Below are 5,000 nucleotides of genomic sequence, written 5' to 3'. Positions count from 1 at the left end.
TTCTCCCTAATGACAACAAGATAATATAAACTAAGAATTCTAAATATTGCAACCATCGTCAACACAGGTAGAAGTCTTTGAAGGTTCTCATTTTACCAAGTAAATCAGCTTACTACAAATCTTCCTAGTGCAAAAGGCCTCAGCAGGTAGCTGGCTATCCCTGATTAAGCACCAATCACAATTCTTCCCCACACTTCAGTCACCTCAATGGGCAATGGAACAGAAATTAATATTTACTGCAACCGGTCCCATCATCCTAGGGGACAATCGCATGTGCTCAGTTTTTTCATTGCAAAATGTAATGAACACCATTTCAAATACCATTTTGATGTTATCAATCCTGGTGAGTTGCCCATCTCTCAACCACTGCCTCAATCAACATCTCCCCTAGCTTAACAAATCATACGCAAGCACCACTGATGAAAATCCTTCAATCATTTCTTGCAGGCAGGCATCTTAGACCATAAACTCCCTTTGTTGAGAACAAGATGCACTCTATAAATGCCATATCAGTGTCTGGCAGCAGGGTAAAAGTACCAGAGGAAACTTGGACACACATTGGTTAAAACTCTGATTTCCTTCAGTTTTTTGTGAGCCTGCAAGGCTCCAGTCACTGTAATACTAGCCTGATTACAGCCTAAGCTACTCAGAGTCCTTGCAGATCTCTCAGTTTGCAGAATGATGGCACTGTACACAACAGCTGAGTACTCTGAAACTTTAGCGTTTACTTTCAGCCTATGATATAGACTCTGCCTTGCTTTTATGCAGGAGGTAAGCAATCTTCATTCCAGTCATAAGTCAGTCATAGATCTCATTAATTTTAGACGAAAGCAGCAGCCAATTCATCAGATAAGTTTTCAATTAAGTATAAAAGTTTGATTCATCCTGAAAAGTACTGTTTTAGATATCTGAAGCATTAATGCTTTCTCCATCTTCTCATTTACAAGAAAATGAAATCTATTTTTTTTAATTTTCATTGCTAGACAATATATGTTTATATACATAACAGCCAGGTGCTATACCCCTGTATAAAATCACTCAGTGTGATTTGGGGATTAAAAGAAAAAAAAATAAAATCCTTGCCTAGGAAAGGCTTCAGTGAAGGTCACTGAGATATTAAGTATGAAGGATAGCTGCTTAATTTTTTGTAAGTGTAATCAAATCTAATCTTGTCAGCTAAATCAGGGAGAGGAAGTGATCAGTTTAAGATACATCAGAAGATTTGCATAGAATGAAAATGAATCAAAATTAGTTTTGGTATCTGAGATGGCTAAAATGACAGCCTAATTGCTCCTGAATCAAACATCACAGAGCTTGGTGTGTAATTTTAATCATTGATGAGATCAGGTTAATTATGCTCATGGCACACATGCAATTTAAAAATCTTTTGAAATAATCTGATCACAAAGAGCATGAAAACCTAATAATTCTCTAATTAGTCCAGAGACAAGCATGTTTACCTTCCCATTTGGCAAATCTGCACAAACAGTGTATGCACCCCAAAGAAAGCCTAGGCACCTAACCCATTCTCCTCCTAAGGCCTTATCTATAGATAAAAAGTTGCACAAGGATAGTTACACCGGAAAGCAAATCCCAGCCCCTTCCATCTGTAGAGGACTGGTATAAAGGTCTTCACACTGGTATCTCTCAAATCTGACACAAAAGGATAAACAATGCTGATATAAAGTATTTTAACATGTATCCACTCAGCAACTGCACTGGTGAGACTGTTTCGTTCACATGTAAACACACACTTGCAAGCATGGAGACACACACTCAGCTGGCACCAACATGCTCACAAGAAGTTTTTTGGACTCTTGAAAAGGAAACAGGCAGTAGTAGTTCTATCTTGTTTCCGAGAACTGACACAGGGATGCAGAAACATGTAAGGATCAGTCAGGATGAAACCTCTTTAGCAGGTACAACTAACTGATAAAGAAGGAGTTAATATAGTAAATGGAGCCAGATGCAACTACCTAAAACTATTCTGATCCTATCTGTGGCTTTACATTTAACCTTTGCTGCTTGAGTATTTTTGCGGCAACTATACCATGCTATGTCACGGTATCATAGTATCCAGCACACACACAAAAACTGTTGCCAGAACAGTCAGCAGGCATGCACGTTATACTGCGACCAGGATGGCATCTATGAGCATTAAATAATTGTAGGCAAATCAAAATGGGTTCTGCAATTTAGCATCTCACCCTTCCCCTTTTTCCCACAACCCTGAACTGAACAGTCTTGCTGTTGTAATTTTCAGCCTTAAAAGATTTAGCAGAACTAAATGAGATTTTTAAACCTTCGATGACATAACTGAAGTAAAAAACAAACCCAGCACAGTAACAAGTGTCATAACATCTTTTCTGTTACTTAATCAACATTTTAAAGCAAACAGCATATTTACAGTTATCAGTCTCCTTACATAACTTTAGTATTAATCAGTACTAAACAATTACATCAGCCCTCTGATCAGGTTTGTATAAACAAGAGTATATTTCATTCAAATTAAAACAAATACTAAATCTTTGAACTGACTAGCAACATAGAGAGAAACCACAGCATATATTTCCATACTTGAGCTGTTTACAGTCTTTGTGGCCACGTTTGTTAGCAGGTTAGGTAGATGAAATCATTATACCTTGATGAGGAATTAAAGATTACTGGGATGACTTACTGATTGTATGGAACATATGATGGAACATGCATCCATTAGAGGTTACAGCATCTTCAATATTGAAAAATAAAAAAATCTCTCCCCGCCAGGGATCTTCTATGAGAGTTATAACAAAGTTTCACAAAGTCATAGCTAAGAAAAAAAATCACAACGATCGCCTCAGAGCCAACACTATTCTACAGTCTCTACAACAGATTTAAATTCTTTTTAGAAAAGCAATCACCGTGCAAATCATACAGAATACTTCCTTCTCATATGAAAAAAAAAAACCAAAAACAAAAACAAAAAACAGAAAAATGCATATATATTAAGTACATATCTGCATAGCTTTAAGACATCACGAAAAAAACAAATCTCCACCAGTGCCATCAGCTGAGTTCACAGAAATACATACCTGCCGATCTGCTTAGTATTTAAAGTTCTCTCAGTAATTCACAAGGCCGCTAATTTTGATCACCTAAATCCTTTTCTCGGAACTAACGGCCGGTATACAGAAAACCTTAAAATGCTAACCTCTGCTTTCCTCCTGGAGAAACTCTGCTCTAAACTCGGTTCAGCTAAATTACAAAAAAACCCACCTACAGCCAGATTTGCTAATGAAAAGGGGGTGCTTTCTGAACAATAGGAGAATTCCTCTGCATTTAGAATGTAGAGTTCCCATTAGAACAAAGAATCACAAATGCCAGTTTTACCTCTGTTTTTTAATTGAGATTGTCCCAGCCCTCTTCTACGGTCCAGTGAGACAGTGTTTGTGAAATGATTAAAAAGAACGTGATCTGATCAAGAGGATGGAATAATGGGAAAGGAATGCTAGGTTAGCCACAGTGCTAAGTGCTGAGAAAGAAGACCAAGAGGCTTCTTAGCCTATTGTTTTTATTCCCATCTGCTTTTTAGCCACCTCACAACACTTTTTATTCCTTATTTACTCTAGTAAAAATAGGTTAAAAGTTGCACACTTGCCTCTGAATTTGGTAACAAGTTCAAGAAATCTTTGGGGAAACAAAAAAAAAAAAAAAAAAAAAACCCCCCCCCCCCCCAAAAAAAAAAAAAAAAAAAAAAAAAAAAAGAAGAGAGAAAATAAATAAAAATCCTTGAATTATATCAAGTTTCCAAAAGGTCATCACTGTCTCTGCTGTGGCCTTTTCCCCATACCAAATCCTCTATCAATATGTCATAGTGAGTTAGGCAAAGACAAAAGAGAGGCTCAGTGTGAAAACTGCACATATATCTAATCCTGACAAAGCAATGAATAGGCCTTCACAAGTATAATTATACTTGTTTATTTGTTGCCACGTACAGAGACTGATGAAAAAATCCATCAAAGTGGTATTATGCAGACACCAAGAGCTTCTTTTCTTTGGTTGCTAAAGCCACATTGAGGCTTAAATTCCTTATTGTTATATTCAGAAGAAAGAAAAAAAAAAAAAGATTTTGGTTGGACTTTTTTGCATCAATTGCTGACAGATCCTTTGTGTATAGTGCTGTATTATTAGATGCATTAGCTAGAAACTTGCTCACACTGCTTCTCATTTTAGCCCATGCTGCAATCCATAATTATAAACTACTGTACACAGTACCTTTTAACAGGGTGTGGTAAGCACTTAGCTGACCACGAGTTGAACAGATTTTAAATTTTTTTAAATTGCCCGTTTTCCCAAAATCACTTGTTTGAAATACCCAAATACAGGTAAGGAACCTGTCCTAGAATCACTGTGGATATTTTTTTTTTTTTTTCTTAAGCTTACAGCTGCAAGGAAATGGAAGGTGGGTTAGTGTAACGCAGGGTGTCTTTCATTTCAGCCTCTTCGGTGTGGAAGATATGTAGCAGTTTGTCTTCCTGCACAGAAGCCATCTAGACATCTATCAGAAACTTGGGCTCAGCGCAGTAGTGAAAAACAAACACACCAGCCTCTTTCTCCCCAAGCAAACAAAAAACACTCTAGGAAACAATAACTGGAAACAAATGCAAGTGTTAGAGGGGTTGATGATATGAAGAAATTTATTTTTCAGACTGAACTATTAAGTAGCCATTGCAGTCTAATAGACTTTAAATCAAATAACTTAACAAAGGCACATTTTGGGTGGAGAGGAAAAAAAAAAAAAAAGAGCCAAATAAGCTTTTTCTTATGGGATAGAAATATATCAAAGTAAAAGCAATCTGCATAGTTAATGTCTTTGTGAGCTTTCCAATTTAAAACAGAAAAGCTGTAATTTTTCTTTGCTGGCAATCTGGAAACACTCTGGAGTTAATTACAGCTGATTCGAAGTGAACCACACAAACAAAGACCAGTCTATGTCCAGACAATTATACTGCATTAACCAG

General features: G+C 36.8%; 1 protein-coding gene across 1 annotated transcript in view; it reads right to left on the bottom strand.

Moving 5' to 3' along the window:
- The window catches only part of ZFHX4 (zinc finger homeobox 4), a 153,956-nt gene that overhangs the window by 130,749 nt on the left and 18,207 nt on the right, over positions 1 to 5,000 (bottom strand). The window lies entirely within an intron of this gene.

This window comes from Chaetura pelagica, unplaced genomic scaffold (genome assembly GCF_000747805.2).
Source record: "Chaetura pelagica isolate M959 unplaced genomic scaffold, ChaPel_1.0 scaffold76, whole genome shotgun sequence".
Lineage (NCBI taxonomy): Eukaryota > Metazoa > Chordata > Aves > Apodiformes > Apodidae > Chaetura > Chaetura pelagica.
The sequence above is the reverse complement of the archived record's forward strand: the minus strand, read 5'-3'. Positions and strand labels throughout refer to the sequence as shown.